The sequence below is a fragment of the Myotis yumanensis genome, unplaced genomic scaffold (genome assembly GCF_028538775.1).
Source record: "Myotis yumanensis isolate MYYU_CA2020_CCGP unplaced genomic scaffold, mMyoYum1.0.hap1 SCAF_1, whole genome shotgun sequence".
Taxonomy (NCBI): Eukaryota; Metazoa; Chordata; class Mammalia; order Chiroptera; family Vespertilionidae; genus Myotis; species Myotis yumanensis.
Genome location: NW_027223752.1, coordinates 50605369 through 50622262, shown reverse-complemented (window position 1 = coordinate 50622262; position 16894 = coordinate 50605369). Strand labels below are relative to the sequence as shown.

Sequence of the window (16894 nt, the reverse complement as noted above, 5' to 3'; positions counted from 1 at the left end):
ATTTTTCTTTGTTAAATGGCATTTATTTACTTATTTTTTTATTGCTTAAAGTATTACAAAGAGTATTACATATGTCTCCTTTTTTTCCCCCGCCCTTGACAATCCCCTGGCCTCCCCTACCCCCCAGTGTCTTATGTCTAAATGGCATTTAAATATATAAAATAAATATCAAAAATATAAGTCTTTGTTTTACTGTGGTTGCAAATATCAAAAAATTTCTATATGTGACACGGCACCAGAGTTAAGTTAGGGTTTTTCAAAATGCTGACACGCCGAGCTCAAAAGGTTCGCCATCACTGGCCTAGTGGCTACTGGGAGAGGCTCAGGTACAATCCTGACACCAGGGTCTGCAGAGGAAACCTTCAAAGGCCTCTGGACTTCAAAGACTTCTAATCATGCTTGAGGGTGAGCCTTTCGGAGGAATACTTGTCCAGCCTGGGGGCCAGTCAGCCTATGGAGGTTGTTAGGTAGTTGCCCTTCTTCTTGATGACTTTCATCTTCTCATCTAGGAAGCGGTTCTCCAGAAAGTTGCAGAGATGGGGGTCTGTGTGGACAGAACCCAGGGCATGCAGATCCAAAAGGGCTTGGTTAAAAAACACACAAAAGGGCTTGGTTCAGGTTCTTCTTTGGACAGTTTCTGCAAGTCCTGACAGAGGGTGTGGTGTGGCCACCATGCTGGTTTTGCATTTTCGAGAGACTCTGGGTGCCCTTCAGTTCTTCCTTGGCCAACTCTCAGAGAAAGTGACCCATACCCTCCAGAGCCACATAGTCATGGTTGAAATCGCCCAGAGAGAGGTAGATGCAAGAGGCCCGCAAATGCAGGTTGACCAGGTGGTTGACAGTGGCCTCCTCCTTGGTGGAAAAATTCTAAGGAGTCTGGGAGCTCATGGTTGCTAGGCAATTGGAGTTAAGCTCAATAAATAATGCTGACTGGTCTTGGAGGCAGAAGATGGCTCTGAAGGTTACAGCTGGAAAAGAAGTTGGAAGGTGGTGGGAGGCTGGAAGAAGGGGCATTCCTAGGTCTGTTCAGCTCAAACACTATTGAAACAAGAGAAAGATCTGCAGGACCACTGAGTACACTGCCGAGATACTAGTGTTTTAAAAGATAGCAGACAGCCCAGGCAGTGTGGTTCAGTGATTGAGCATCGACCCATGAACCAGAAGGTCACGATTCGATTCCCTGTCAAGGCACGTGCCTGGGTTGTGGGCTTGATAACCAGTAGGGGGCAGCTGATCAATGATTCTCTTTCATCATTGAAGTTTCTATCTCTCTTGCCCTCTCCCTTCCTCTCTGAAATCAATAAAAAATATATGTATATCTTTGAGTTCTGGGTTCAAATCCCAGTTCTTCTGTGTTGTTAGCTTGTAACCCAAGGAGAGACACTTAAACTATACCTCTTTTTACACAGCTGTAAGATGGGCTAATAATGCCATGGTATTGTTATGATAGGTAAGGTGGATGGGACCCTGGGTGGAAGGAAGGAGTCATTTACCAGTGTCCACAATCAACAAAACTGGCCACAAGTGTCTGGAAGAGGCAGAGGAGGCCCAGGGTGTGGATAACCTTTTCACATCTTGTGTTGTCTATTGTCTAGTTGCATTAAGATCTCTTATTTACGGACAGTTCCTTTTACTTTTTCAATTTTTTCATTAGAATATTTCAATTTAATTCTGAAAGGCAAGGACTATCCATTTGATTTTGCAGATAAGAAAACAGAGACCCCCCAAAAAAGAAATGAATTGCCCCAAAATGTTACACTGAGGAGTTAACAGAGGAGAGAACAACGATTCTGTTGGTCAGGGGCCAAGGGCTCCTCTGTCCAGGCTGCAGGAAAGTCCTCAAACTAGCGTGTGTGCAAAAAAGCCTCTTCTCAATTCTGTACCCTTCACATCTTCAATCAGCCGTTAAGAGTGCTGTGTGTCTCGGCATTGACCTACTCACAAAAACGGGTAGCAAACCTGTTTTCTGGAAGGCAGCAACTGTAATCTTTGCCATCCAAGAATCCTATACTTGGCTCCCACATGACTGTGAAGAAACGCTTTTGTCTTGCTATCTCATCCTTTCCCTGGCTGAGTCTATAAATGCTTGCTACTCCAGCACGGAGATATTTCAGCAGCTCTGGGCTTTACTCTAACCTTTGCACATCCATTTGCCTGTATCTTCATGCCTGTAATTACTTAATTGCTTTCTTTTAATGCCTGTAAGTAAGAGCTCTGTTATCCGAGAAAAGATCAGGAAAAACAAAGCCACCAAACGAAAACACAGGAAAACCATTTTTCATCTTGTGGTGCACAACCACGCCCCCTGTTGACAGAGGCATGCCAGTTTAAAAGCACAAAAAGAAATTCTTCACAACTTTATTGAGGTATAATTGATGTACCATAAATTGCACGATTTAAAGTGTACAATTTGATGAGTTTTAATATGTGTTTGTGCCTGTGAAACCACCACAGTCAAGATAATGAACATTTCCATCACAGACAGCTTTCCCATTTTAGAGTCGAACAGGGCGAGTGCTCCCAGTTCAAAATGTATGGTGGCACTGGCCCCTGCAGGCCCATCTTTGTTCCAATCTCTGTCCTCCATTTGACCTCTACATGGCTTTTCCTCCTTTCCAGTTTCAGCATTCCTCTTTCTGTTTAAGGACAACTCCTTTCCTGGTGCTCTGGTTGTCACTCCCTCTCCGCTTACCAGATACTGCCACTATCGAGCAAGCATCCCCTTTCCCTGCTGAATCATCCACTTCTTTTTTTTTTTAATTAAATTTTTATTGTTCAGATTACATTTGTTCCTCTTCCCCCGCCCCATAACTCCCCTCCTTCCAGTTCCTGCCCCACCCTCCGCCCTCACTCCCCACCCACTGTCCTCATCCATAGGTGCACGATTTTTGTCCAGTCTCTTCCCGAATCTCCCATTCCCCTTTTCCCCCCAAGAATAGTCAGTCCATTCCCTTTCTATGTCCCTGATTCATTATAATCACCAGTTCATTCTGTACATCAGATTATTTATTCACTTGATTCTTAGATTCACTTGTTGATAGATGCATGTTTGTTGTTCACAATTTGTATCTTTACCTTTTTCTTCTTCCTCTTCTTAAAGGATACCTTTCAGTATTTCGTATAATACTGGTTTAGTGGTGATGAACTCCTTTAGCTTTTCCTTGTCTGTGAAGCTCTTTATCTGACCTTCAATTCTGAATGATAGCTTTGCTGGATAAAGTAATCTTGGTTGTAGGTTCTTGGTATTCAGCACTTTGAATATTTCTTGCCATTCCCTTCTGGCCTGCAAAGTTTCTGTTGAGAAATCAGCTGACAGTCGTATGGGTATTCCCTTGTAGGTAACTGAGATTCTTTCTCTTGCTGCTTTTAAGATTCTCTCTTTGTCTTTTGCTCTTGGCATTTTAATTATGATGTGTCTTGGTGTGGTCCTCTTTGGATTCCTTTTGTTTGGGGTTCTCTGCGCTTCTTGGACCTGTAAGTCCATTTCTTTCACCAGGTGGGGGAAGTTTTCTGCCATTATTTCTTGAAATAGGTTTTCAATATCTTGCTGTCTCTCATCTTCTGGCACCCCAATAATTCTGATATTATTCCACTTGAAACTGTCCCAGAGGCTCCTTACACTATCTTCACACTTTCGGATTCTTTTTTCATTTTGCTTTTCCAGTTGGGTGTTTTTTGTCAAATCTTTGGTTTGATTCTTGTGCTCCTCTGGTCTGCTATTGGGTATAATATTCTTTATTTCAGTCCGTGTATGCTTACTTTCTAGTTTCTTTATCGTAGCATCGAGGGTCTCATTAGTTTTCATGAGGCTCTGCTCAAGTTTATAGCAAGCCCTCAAAATTGCGATTTTTAGCTCCATATCCTCCATTTCTGTCATGTTTTTTTGTCTCCGCATCTTTTATGCTTTCTTGGTGCACCCCCTTGTGGTCTTTGTGCACAGTCTTGTTCTAGCCAAGCCTTAATTGTTGTAGTTAACACTAGAGGGATTTGACCACCAGGCCGACTGGCTGTAGGAATCAGCTGTGTGGAAAACTTCAGTCCTCTGGGGAGGCGCTAGTCCAGCCTTTTCCTGAGGCGATCGGCAAATGGCTCTGCAGGGCTTGGGCAGGGCAGGCTCAACAGGGCGGGGGGAGGGAGCAGCTATGGCTGCTCTCAGTCCGTCTCCAGGGGCTCTGCCTCTCTGTCCCCGCAACCACTGCAAACCTCGGAGGGACCGTAGCCAGACAGTCCCGCTTCTCCCATTTGAGTCAGGGTCCCTAGAGACTCGCCCGGATCTGTAGCCCAGAGTCTGAGACTCACTCCTGATTGAAAACGACAACCGCGCCCTCAGCCACCAGCCCGCTTTGCGCGCGCACCACCGCACCACCGTACCTTTAAATTTTCCACACTGCGCCTCCTCTAAGCCTCGTAATGCTGTTGTTTTTCCTTCTAGTTGAAGAGTCTCTCCTCAGCCAGCCTTCCTGTGGTTCTGGTTGATGTCCGTTCCGTCTTTTAGTTGTATTTTTGAAGTGGTTGTTCGAGGCAGCAAACTCCGGTGTTTACCTATGCCGCCATCTTGGTTTCTCCCCATCCACTTCTTATCTACAGGCTCTCTCTCTCTCTCTCTCTCTCTCTCTCATCCTCTCATGAGGATATTTTCCCCATTGACTTTTAGAGAGAGTGGAAGGGAGGGAGGGAGGGGAAGGGAGAGAGAGATAGGTGTGTCTCTCTCTTTTTATTTATTTATTTATTTAGTTAGTTAGTTAGTTTAATTTTGTTTTATTGCTTAAAGTATTACAAAGAGTATTACATATGTCTCCTTTTTTTTTTTTTCTCCCCTTGACCTTTCCCTGGCCTCCCCTACCCCACAGTGTCTTGTGTCCATTGGTTATGCTTATATGCATGCATACAAGTCCTTTGGTTGATCTCTTACCCACCCCCCTACCAACCCTCCCTGGCCTTCCCACTGTAGTTTGACAGTCTGTTTGATGCTGCTCTGCCTCTGTATATTTTTGTTCATCAGTTTATATGGTCTTTATTATCCATAAATGAGTGAGATCATGTGGTATTTTTTTTTCATTGACTGGCTTATTTCACTTAGCATAATGCTCTCCAGTTCCATCCATGCTGTTGCAAATGGTAAGAATTCCTTCTTTTTTACAGCAGCATAGTATTCCATTGTGTAGATGTACCACAATTTTCTAATCCATTCATCTGCTGATGGGCACTTAGGCTGTTTCCAAATCTTAGCTATGGTATGTCTCTCTCTTTTAAAGAGATTTTAGAGAGAGAAAGGAAGAGGGGTAGAGAGATAGAAACATCAATTGGCTGCCTCCTGCACACCTGCTACTGGGGATTGGGCCCACAACCTCGGCAAGTGCCCTGACTGAGAATCAGACCAGGGACTCTTGGTTCATGGGTTGGTGCTCAACCACTGAGCCACACCAGCCAGGCTCTACAGGCTCTTTTCAATCTTAAAAATAAACAAAAACAAACAAAAATTAAATACCTCTTCCTGCCTCCCCATTCCTTTCTTCAGTCACACATTGCTCTGTGTCCTGTCTTCTTGTCATGGCCAAACTTCCAGAAATAGTTGTCCAAAATTACTCTCTCCACTTCCTCACTTCTCCTCTCTCTTAAGCCATTCCCCTGCCCCCACCACACAGACACTGTTTTTGATCGGGTCACTTACTAACCTCCCTGTGTTGCGTCCAGTGGACCAGTCTCAGACCTTATCATACTGGGCCACAGTTGACCACTCTATCCTTTACAAAATAGCTTAGCTTGGTTGTTTTTACAAAAGTAATTGATGCTTTTTTTAAAGAGTCAAACAATAAATAAAAGCATTAGGAGGCTCCTTCTAGACTCACCCTGTTTCACTGCTACAGATGGAGCCACTGCTGCAGGAACCCTCAGCTGATAGCATGGAGCAGCCTCAGGAAGTCCCAGAAATTAGTCGCTGAAGATTTCTAATTTGGGGGAAATCCTAGTTGCACTATAGACACCATAGAAGCCAAGAAATTGTTATAAACAAACACACAAACAGAGAAGGGCCTGCATTCAGCAACTCTTTGACTCCTGAACTAATCGTTGCCTTAAAAAAAAATTATTGATTGATTTTAGAGAGAGAGGAGGGAGGAGAGAAAGATACCAATATTTTTTCACTTTTAAAAAAATCCTCACCCAAGGACATGCTTATTGATTTTTAGAGAGAGGGGAAGGGAGAGGCAAAGAAGAGAGAGAGGGAGGGAGAGAGAAACATTGATGTGGGATATTGGTTGCTTCCCATATGTGCCCTGACCAGGCATCAAACCTGCAACCTACGTATGTGCCCTGACCGGGAATCAAACCCACAACCTTTTAGTGCATGGGACGATGCTCCAACCAACAGAGCCACCAGGCCAGAACTGTTGTTCCACTTATTTATACATTCATTTATTGATTCTTTTATGTGCCCCAAGGAGGAATTGAACCCGAAACCTGGGCATATGGGAGACAACGCTTTAACCAACTGAGCTACCCAGCCAGGGCAAGAGTTGCTTTAACTACTATCCTAGAGTTGGCTGGTTCTACTTGACTAGTCCCTATTGGTCTCGCCAGGCAGGAAACCTGCCTGGGTATGACTTTCCTAATAGCCACCCATTGTGTTCCCCTTCCTAAAGCTTATAATTGGGAGAATGACAGGAATGAAGCATAGGCTGACCCAGTGGCTTTAAAGGGGTATAGGTTTTTAGACACATACACAAAAACAGTGTTCTAATGACCAATGTTTTTACCCAAGATAAAGTACAAAACAGGAAATAAAAATCATCCCCCCAAAATCATCCAGAGCAAGAGCCATAACAATTTTGGTGAACATCCTTTAGACATCTCTATGCAGTATATACACATAGAATTGTATGTATAGTTTCACATACATGAGATCATGACTTACATGTTCTTCTGTAATGACGTTTTTCACTCAGAATATGTACTGGATGGATATCCAAGCCAACAGCTATAGACTAACACCATGATTGTTAATGTTTGCCAACCATTCAGGATATTTACTGGTATAAACCATGGTTTACTCAACCAGTCTCCTGTTGTTGAGCATTTAGTTTGTTTGCTTTTTTTTTTTTTCACCATAAACACACAATGATAAACATCCTGAGCTCAGCTTTTTGCTTTTGAACAATTTTCCCCTCAGGCTAATCTCTAGAGTGGATTAGCTCAATACAATGAAATGAATGCTTTACGTTTTGATACAATTAGGCTAACTTCCTTCCAGAAATGTTATACCAATTTATTTTCCCAGGATAGCTTTGCCCCATTATCACCAATATTAGGCTTTATCAATTTCTGATTTTAAATGTGGCTTTTTGTAGACTGATTCTGTTTGTTTGATTAATTTGAGTATTTTTCTTTCATTAAGTTCATCTCATTCACATTTATCATTTTAATTATTATGTATAGTTTTAGTTCTGTAACCTTATTTTGTTTTCTATTTTTATGCTTCCTTGGCATATCTTCATTTTTACTGTCTTTCAGTAGATTCTCTGTGTTTTCTTTGGATTTTTTTCTTTCTGATAATTTTGAGGATATTTTGCCTGCTTTTAGTTCTATAAGTGGGCATGAGTGCCTTTCATTAGACACTTAGATATGTCTTTCTCAAACAATACAGCATTTACTACTGTCTAATAATAGCTCATCTTTATTGTATGTTTACCTTGCCCTCATAACAACCCTATGATAGTGTATTTTCTTTCTTTCCTCCCACTAGCCCATATCTCCAGGCCTTAGTCATCTAATCTGAGTGCTATGTGTACCCTAAAAATTCCTTTGGAAAGAAAAATCAACCCTGGTTGGGTCTGAGCTCAAGATCTCCCCCTGGCCAATTGGGCAATGATGATTATTTCTGTCCCTCCCTCGACTGACAGTATCCCAAAGGCATTATTTTGTAACTAGTCTGAGCTGCTCCAGTATAGGCTGCACTTTCACATAGGTAATCTCATTGGGTGCTCAGAGCAAGCCTGTAAAAAAACCTCTGATCTCCCACGTTCAGGACAAGAAAACAGGTTTAAAAAAAGAGTGTGTGGCCTGGTTGCGTGGCTCAGTGGTTGAGCATTGACCTATGAACCAGGAAGTCAAGGTTTGATTCCTGGTCAGGTTGCAGGCTTGATCCCCAATGTGGGGCATGCAGGAGGCGGCTGGTCAGATTCTCTCTCATCATTAATGTTTCTGTCTCTCCCTCTCCCTTCCTCTCTGAAATCAATAAAAATATATTTTTTAAAAAATGAATGTGTGTGATTTGCCTTTGTGACAAAGTACTCTTAGTACTCTGTGGGAACACTCAGCCAGTGTCCTTTAACTGATAGCCACATTAAAAAAAGAATAAAACAGTCAACATCAAGACAACCCAAAATACCAAATTGAAATTCTTTAGGCCCTTGCCCAAGAATACACTTTGAACTGGATGCTATTTAACTCTTATCTCTCTGTTAAAAGAAGTTATATTTATGGAAAATTGCTTGAAGATTATAGAAGTCCACTTATCTCTCTAGATTTGTAAAAGGGGTTGCTCTAATTTTATGCAGGATGTGAATAACCATTACATGAAAGTATGGTCAACTAAGGAGGTAAAATACTGAGTTAAAGTTCTTACCAGAAAGTGCTCAAAGAGTTGCTTAAAAAAATAAATTTGTATTGATTTCAGAGAGGAAGACAGAGGGGAGAGAGAAATAGAAACATCAATGATGAGAGAGAATCACTGATCGGCTACCTATGCAGGCCCCACTCTGGGAATTGAGCCCGCAACCTGGGCATGTGGCCTTGCCCAGAATTAAATCCGGGACCCTTCAGTCCACAAGCCGATGCTCTATCCACTGAGCCAAACAAGCTAGGGCAAGAATTGCTTTTAATGGGCCAGTATGCACCATGAATGTATCAGAAGAGATCACATGCAAACTTATTTGACTTCTATTAATGTCTAATAGGATACTAGACAGTGATGGGTGGAAAAACCATTTCCATCAAAACCCCAACTAATTATTAATGGAAGAAAAAGTGAGTTCAGGTTTGCTAAGTAGTATAAAGCAAGTTTTTGAGAGAAATAGAAAACATTCCAGTTATTTGCTTTCAAAATTAAGAACAAAGAACATAAAACTATTTGAGTGAGAAGGTGAACCAACGTTGATTGGCCACTTACTCATGTTGGCTGTTTCACATACTTTATCTCAGGTAATCCTGACAAGTCTGGGGTAGGCTTCATTGCCCTACTTCACAGTTAAGGAAATTGAATCTTAGAGGGGATGATAATTTGCTCAAGTTCCTCACTTGGAAGTGAGGAACTAGGACTTGAATCCCTGTCTGTGTGATCTGAAACCTGTACTCTTTCTTCTATATCATTTTTCAAATAAATTATTTTAAAATGTTTTTCAGGTCGTGGCACCGCTTCATAGGAGTTGCTCGTTGTCTCGTGCGGGGCAGCCTGGGTTCTGTGGCGAATTAAACAGCCACTGTGTCCAGCAAAAACAAAGACCACACCACCAAGAAGCGCCCCCAGCTGGCAACATCTAATGTGCTTGTCATGTTTGACCAGTCATAGATTCAGGAGTGTAAGGAGGCCTTCAACATGATTGATCAGAACCGAGGTTTCATTGACAAGGAAGTTTGCATGATATGCTTGCTCCGCTAGGGAAGAATCCAGCAGACTCCAGGGCCTGTACATTTCACCATGCTCTCTTCATGATGTTTGGTGAGAACTTAAATGGCACAAATCCTGGAGATGTCATCAGCAATGCTATTGTTTGCTTTGATGACGAAGCAACTGGCACCATTCAGGAAGATGATCTGAGAGAGCTGCTCACAGGGATGGGAGGTAGGTTTACAGACAAGAAAGTGGAGGAGCTGTAGAGAGAAGCACCCACTGACAAAAACGGAAGTTTCAATTACATTGAGTTCTTAAGTATCTTTAAACATGGAGCTAAAGATAAAGATGATTGAAAGAACTTTAGCTCAAACTGTCCAATTACTTTGTCTGACTCTGTGTTATTTCCTGACACATCCCCCATCGTCATAGACAGAACTGTTGCACGCAACTTAGTTTCTTTCACAGCTTTGCCTCTTTGTTTTGATGTATTTATTCTAGACCTTTCTGCCACTTAGCACTTATATAATCAGAATGGGGATGAGTCTGTAAATTGTGTTGAAAAAGAGATTGCAAGTAAAAATCAACAAATATAGAAAAAATAAAAATGTTTTTCAATATTGAAAGTTAAGGGAAAGAAATAGAAGATAAGAAAGAAAATGAGAGAAGACACACAAAACAGCAAAAAAGGGAAAAGCCGAAAGAGGAACCAAGAAAGAAAGCCTTGTTGATTTGTCTTAAGATAGAAACATGAAATATACAAAGAAAGAAAGGCACAGAAATAGATATGTATTTTTTATAATTCAAACACAATTTCTAGAGTTTTACAGAGAGATACACAGAAGCTGATGTTTACACAAAGATTTCCATCCCTCTTTTAAAAATGTAGGCCTTCAGGAAAAAAAAATGGAGGCCTTTGAGTAGTGGCAAGAAATTTTCAAAGTGATGAGAAGCAAGGACCTACAACCAAGATTACCCAGCCAAGCGCTCATTTAGAATCGAAGGATATATAAAGAGCTTCCCAGACAAGAAAAGGATAGAAGAGTTCATCACCACCAACACAGCTTTACATGAAATGTTAAAGCAGCCCAGTTGGTGTGGCTCAATGGTTGAGCATCAACCCATGAACCAAGAGATCACTGGTTTGATTCCAGCAGCCGATTGATGTTTCTATCTCTATTCTTTTCTAAAATAAATAAAACATTTTTTAAAAAAAACGTTAAAGGGTCTTCTTTAAGAAAAATAAGAAAAAAAAGATAAAAGATGAACAATAAAATGACAATAAATACATATCTATCAACAATTGAATCTAAAAAACAAAATAGCCCTAGCTGGTTTGGCTCAGTGGATAGAGTGTCATCCTGTGGACTGAAGGGCCTGGGTTCAATTCCGATCAAGGGCACATGCCTGGGTTGCAGGCTTAATCCCGAGTGGGGAGCATGCAGGAGGCAGCCAATCAATGATTCGCTCTCATCATTGATGTTTCTATCTCTCTCACCTTCTCCCTTCCTTACTGAAATCAATAAAAAAATTTTTTAATTTAAAAAAAATAAATGAACAAGCAGAACAGAGATGGACTCGTAGATACAGAGAACATTTTGAAGGTTGCCAGACAAGAGGGAACTTGGGGGGAATGGGCAAAAAAGGTGAAGGGATTAAGAAGTACAAATTGGTTGTTACAGAATAGTCATGGGGATGTAAAGTACAGCATAGGGATAGTCAATAATATTCTAATAACTATTTATGGTGATAGATGGGAATGAGATTTATTGGGATTATCACTTAGTAAGTTATATAATATCTAATCACTGGGGTGTACACCTGAAACTAATGTAATATGTGTGTCAACCGTAATTGAAAAATAAAAAATGATTTTAAAATGTAGGCCTTTGGCCCTGGCCGGTTTGGCTCAGTGGATAGATTGTCAGCCTGCTGACTGAAGGGTCCCAGGTTCGATTCCGGTCAAGGGCATGTACCTTGGTTGCGGGCGCATCCCCAATAGGGGGTGTGCAGGAGGCAGCTGATCAATGTTTCTCTCTCATCGATGTTTCTAACTCTCTATCCCTCTCCCTTCCTCTCTGTAAAAAAATCAATAAAATATATTTAAAATAAAATAAAATAAAATAAAATAAAATGTAGGCCTTTGAATTAGTAATCTCAAAAGTGAACACCTAAAATAATCAGTTAAAATATTTGTATTGCTATCTCAAGTTGCGAAGTAAACAGATGTTCTTCAAGTCATATCTTTCTGAATTTTGATTAGAAAAATCTCTACTGTTACTCTTAGGAAATAGAGAATATCAGCCCTGTCCAGGTAGCTCCATTGGTTAGAGAATTGTTCTGATACACCAAGGTTGGGGGTTTGATCCCCAGTCTGGGCACATACAAGAATCAACCAATGAATGCATAAATAAGTGAAGTAACAAATTGATGTCTCTCTCTCTCTCTCCCTCTCTCTCTCTAAAGTCAATATACTTTAAAAAAAAAAAATGGAGAACATCACATTCCATAGGAGAAAATGGTTCCAGAAAATCATTCCTATCTTGTGGGTTCTTACAATATCTCTAATAAAGATTTTAAAAGCCAAATGCTATGATTTAGATTATATCTCATCTGATATTTGCGTTGTGTATTAGATGGAATTAAGATAAGAGACAAGTCTAGCCCGGAAGTGGAAAGGAATTCTTTTCCCCTTTCCTAAAATATTTGGATTGTACATAGATAATGTGCCTTATAGCATACAGAATGACATTTAAAATTTAATCTTTTGATATGAGACTGTTGATTTTTGTTGTTGTTCCTTTATAATGAAAAGTCTTTGGAGATGGGGTGGAAATAGTGGATACCTAGTGATTTGTCTAAAGACATGTTAAAAAACACACAATTTGGTAGAAAATAACTTTGTTAAAATAAAGAATTAATAAAAACTATATGTTCATGTATTTGTAACATTTTAGGCACCATGGAGTGACTTTACAACTCCACACATAGTCAGAATATTTGCCTATTTTCTTTTTTATTTTAATTACTGATATATTTTTAGCTAGTTATTTTTTTAAAATATATTTTTATTGATTTCAGATAGGAAGGAAGAGGGAGAGAGAGATAGAAACATCAGTGATGAGAGAGAATCATTGACTGGCTACCTCCTACAAGCCCCCCACTGGGGACCAAGCCCACAACCCGGGCATGTGCCCTTGACTGGAATCGAACCTGGGACCTTTCAGTTCGCAGGCCGACACTCTATCCACTGAGTCAAACCAGCTAGGGCGCTAGTTATTTTTTTAAAGCTATTTGTAGGTTTATCAATATGTTTACCAGTTCCCCTGCTCACAATTGCTTTTGGCACCCATTCCTTCCTTCAGAGTTCAGTTTCTTTCTTCCTAAGTATATCATTTAATAGCTCGTTCAGCAAGAACCTGTAAAAAGTAAACTTTCAGTCTTTTCATGTCTGGAAATTTCTTTTTTTCTTTTACTGGATGGAGGGATGAAGAGAAGAGGCCCACCTGGACCCTGGGCTCAGGGCAGTTTGAGCAGTGTCACTATCTGTTTCGTCAAGAGCACTAACTTCTTTTCCCTGAGATTGTCAAATAAAAAAAAATGACAGCAGCTAACACAACAATAGCCGTCTGGTGTGAATGAATCAAAATTATACCTATTTCTTTAGTCAGATCAGCAAAAATTATATTTTTGTGTGTCACAGAATTTTAGTAATTAGTTTATTTGGGTCATGAGATAAAAAAGGTTGAAAATTGGTGACCTAAAATATCAGTTCTTCTATTCTCTTACTCAAGAAATTTCCAGGGGAGCTCAGCCGGTGTGGCCCAGTGGTTGAGTATCGACCTATGAAGAGGTCACGGTTGGATTCCTGGTCAGGGCACATACCCAGGTTTCTGGCTTGATCCCCAGCAGGAGGCAGCCAATCAATGATTCTCTCTCATCATTGATGTTTCTATCTCTCTCTCCCTCTCCCTTCCTTTCTGAAATCAATAAAAAAATATTTTTAAAAAAGAAATTCCCAGGAGATCATTTGAGATCTTGCTTCCCAGCATATCTCATCAGTTTGGCTCAAATAAACTCATAAAAATTCTCTACAGGTTTGGATGTTCTAAAGTTATTTTTAAATCTCTTTAGATTGTTCTAGTATCTTGAATTTTGGAGGTACATTTTTCCCGTTTGTTGTTTCTGCCTCTCCCTGTTTTAATCTCCCTCTTAGTGATTTATTTCCTTATGTGATTTGTAATTTTTGACTTTGAGCTTATCTGTAGTAGTGTTGTTTCCTATGGGGTTGTGTGCTGTGGATTTTGAAGGTGTTTTCAAATAGGTCAGTTTGACAGTTTGCTGCTGCCAAGACCATGCAGGTTTCACTAATTATGGGAAAGTTTTTATGTTGTATTTTTAGTTCAAGATTTCTGTATTTGATGCCAAATTGTGTGTGTGTGTGTGTGTGTGTGTGTGGTATGTGAATAAATTAGGCCTTTCATCTAGCGTTATATAGGCACAGAATCAGTAGAATGGACTTATGGTCTTCAAGGTTTTAAAATGTCTCATTTTCCTTAAAGCTGTTTTCAGTTCCATATTTCAATTTTGTTTCGAAGCAGTAAAAATTGAGCTCTTACTTTCATTCATTTACCTTGTTGTAAAAAGTAGAGTGTGTTGTTTTAAATTAAGTCAACAGTTCAATACTAAGGGAATTTTTTCATGCCTTCTCTATTAGCTGTTGCTGTTTTCTCCTCCAGGATGAAAGGCACTGAGACTTGAAGAATAGACTTCTTGTCTGTAATTTACAGACTTGATTAGAAAACACTGTGAATTATCCTTTCCCTGAATAAACTTTAATGATTCACTGCTTGTTGGGGAATTAGAAACTATTGATTCATGTTCTGCCCCAGGAGATGTTGCCTCTCTCTGCTGAGGGCTGGGTTTGGGTTTCCACTCTGCCAATCGGCAGACCATTGCCCACTTTTTAATCTAGGGCAGGGGTGGGCAACTTTTTTGTGAGTGTGTGCCAAAACCAGCAAAATCTCTGACTCAAAATTCTTCTGCATGCCAACCCTAATTTTTTGAGAACATGTTATGCCTACTTGATATCTCTTTTTTTTTTTTTTTTTTATTAAATCTTTATTGTTCAGATTATTACATTTGTTCCTCTTTTTTCCCCCCCATAACTCCCCTCCTTCCAGCTCCCACCCCACCCTCCACCCTCACTCCCCACCCACTGTGTTCATCCATAGGTGCATGATTTTTGTCCAGTCACTTCCCGCATCTCCCACACCCCTTTTTCCCCCAAGAATAGTCAGTCTATTCCCTTTCTATGTCCCTGATTCTATTATAATCACCAGTTCATTCTGTACATCAGGTTATTTATTCACTTGATTCTTAGATTCATTTGTTGATAGATGCATGTTTGTTGTTCATAATTTGTATCTTTACCTTTTTCTTCTTCTTCCTCTTCTTAAAGGATACCTTTCAGCATTTCATATAATACTGGTTTGGCGGTGATGAACTCCTTTAGCTTTTCCTTATCTGTGAAGCTCTTTATCTGACCTTCAATTCTGAATGATAGCTTTGCTGGATAAAGTAATCTTGGTTGTAGGTTCTTGGTATTCAGCACTTTGAATATTTCTTGCCATTCCCTTCTGGCCTGCAAAGTTTCTGTTGAGAAATCAGCTGACAGTCGTATGGGTATTCCCTTGTAGGTAACTGAGCCTCTTTCTCTTGCTGCTTTTAAGATTTTCTCTTTGTCTTTTGCTCTTGGCATTTTAATGATGATGTGTCTTGGTGTGGTCCTCTTTGGATTCCTTTTGTTTGGGGTTCTCTGCGCTTCTTGGACCTGTAAGTCCATTTCTTTCTCCAGGTGGGGGAAGTTTTCTGCCATTATTTCTTGAAATAGGTTTTCAATATCTTGCTGTCTCTCATCTTCTGGCACTCCAATGACTCTGATATTAGACCGCTTAAAGCTGTCCCAGAGGCTCCTTACACTATCTTCACACTTTCGGATTCTTTTTTCATTTTGCTTTTCCAATTGGGTGTTTTTTGTCGAATCTTTGGTTTGATTATTGTACTCCTCTGGTCTGCTATTGGGTATAATATTCTTTATTTCAGTCCGTGTATGCTTACTTTCTAATTTCTTTATCGTAGCATCGAGGGTCTCATTAGTTTTCGTGAGGCTCTGCACAAATTTATGGCAAGCCCTCAAAATTGCGATTCTTAGCTCCATATCCTCCATTTCTGTCATGTTTCTTTGTCTCCGCATCTTTTATGCTTTCTTGGTGCACCCCCTTGTGGTCTCTGTGCGCAGTCTTGTTCTAGACAAGCCTTAATTGTTGTAGTTAACACTAGAGGGATTTGACCTCCAGGCCGACTGGCTATAGGAATCAGCTGTATGGAAAACGTCTGCCTTCTGGGGAGGCGCTAATCCAGCCTTTGCCTGAGGCGATCGGCAAATGGCTGTGCGCAGGCTTTGGACGGGGCGGGATCAACAGGGCGGGCGGAGGGAGCAGTTATGGCCACGCTCAGACCCGTTCCCAGAGGCTCTGCTTCTCAGAACCCCGGCAGCCGCTGCAAACCTCGGAGAGAAAGTTGCCCTCAGGTTCCAACTGATGCCGGATAATCCCGCTTCTCCCGTTTGAGTCTGGGTCCCTAGAGACTCGCCCGGATCTGGAGCCCAGAGTCTGAGACTCACTCCCGACAGAAAACGACAACCGCGCCCTCAGCCACCAGCCCGCTTTGCGCGCACACCTCGGTACCTTTGTATTTTCCACACTGCGCCGCCTCTGAGCCTCGATTTGCTGTTCTCTTTCCTTCTAGTTGTAGAGTCTCTCTTCAGCCAGCCTTCCTGTGGTTCTGGGTGATGTCCGTTCAGTCTTTTAGTTGTATTTTTGAAATGGTTGTTTGCGGCAGCGGTCTCCGGTGTTTACCTACGCCGCCATCTTGGTCTCGCTCCTACTTGATATCTCTTAAGGTGTATGTATGTGAAGAACCTTGAAGAAATAATAAAATTCATTCGAGCGACAAAAACACAGTATATGATGATGAAAAATACATTTATTTTTTAATGTATACATGTACACTGATGGTCCGACAGAAAACTTTATGACTCCATTTGACATTATCAGTGGGACTTTTGCTGCTGCATCACTGATGACAGAGATTTTACATCAGGTTTATATTTTGTGACCTTCAGAGATATGCATGAGCTACTACTTTCATCCGTCAGGCTACTCCTATTACGAGACTTAACAAAATTCATCACTGAGAACAAAGATTCACAAGCATATGTGGATG

General features: G+C 40.8%; 1 pseudogene; it reads left to right on the top strand.

The window, feature by feature from the left end:
- Positions 1-6904: 6904 nt before the first annotated feature.
- LOC139001531 (myosin regulatory light chain 12B pseudogene) lies at positions 6905-9963 on the top strand (annotated as a pseudogene).
- The last annotated feature ends 6931 nt before the right edge of the window (positions 9964-16894 follow it).